Raw genomic sequence first — 1,300 nt, 5'->3', positions numbered from 1 at the left:
ATATATATATATATATATATATATATATATATACATACTACATTTAGTCTTGAAAAAGTCAAAATACCAATGAAAATCATCAAATCGTTATTGATGTGTCAAATTGTCGCGTTATAAATTGTATTCACTAGAAGACGGATTAAAGGTCAAAATCGCCCTCATGGGGCGATTTGGAAAAAATGAGGGTGATTTCATATATGTCAGATGTAATATGTGAATTTTGTTTCTCAAATGGTATACATGTGGGACTCATCCGTACCTTATAATCAAAATCGCCATCCAGGGGTGATTTTGATGGTCATGTTGTATAAAATGGTCATTTTGGGTAATTTCTCCAATTTAAAAACCAGTTTCATATCTTGTTTCATATATGAAACAATACGTATGAAAATGCAGTGTCTATAGAGTGTTGTTCATATCTGAAAACATTGACAACTGTTTGTTTTACACGCCAAACAGTTCTGAACATTTTGCATATGAAAAAAACACTGCATAAACGTTGTATTTTCACATGTGTTGTTTCGTATGTTAAAATGACACAAGAAAACTGGTTTGTAAATTTGTAGGATTTATTAGATTCATACATGATTATACGTTTTATCACCATAACCGCTATCATATCATTTATGAATTTAACTTGTATTATTAGTACATTCTAATTAGTTTGAGCCAACAAGTTTTTTGATAGAATGAAATAGAATTAGAAAGCTTTTGCCAAACTAATGGAAAAATATAAAAGATAAATAGTTTTTGCTAACAAATGTCTTCCAGCCCCCAAAATACGAAGCATTTGATAGAGAGCGGATTAGAATTAAAAGGTATTAAGTGATACGTTTACCAGTTAAAATTTCAGAAGACATTTAGAGCTTTTAAGCTCTTATTTTAGAAATAAAACAAACAATCTTAATACTCAAACGTCTGAACGAATCAGACTTTAAATATATTAAGAGGTAATTTTGAAAAAACAAACAAACCCATTACCCCAATTCATCTGTTACAAAAACTTGCCCCAAAATTACCAAAAATATACATGTATCCTGTCTTACAAACATTTAATTACAAAAATGAGAAACGATGATTGGGCCCAAACAAAGCAATTGGGCTAAATGTTCCAAACAAGCTATAAATGCATTTGAAAAGGTCATTTGTTATAGGAATAGTTATTTGCCCTGACCCGATAGGAAATCCGGCTCACATGATCCATATATATATATATATATATATATATATATATATATATATAGGGGCCTATTCAAGAGAAAACTGAGTTGTTTGTGGTAACTGTGAGAACCAATATTAA

This window comes from Cynara cardunculus (assembly GCF_001531365.2).
Source record: "Cynara cardunculus var. scolymus isolate 2C chromosome LG 2, CcrdV1, whole genome shotgun sequence".
NCBI lineage: Eukaryota > Viridiplantae > Streptophyta > Magnoliopsida > Asterales > Asteraceae > Cynara > Cynara cardunculus.
The sequence above is the reverse complement of the archived record's forward strand: the minus strand, read 5'-3'. Positions refer to the sequence as shown.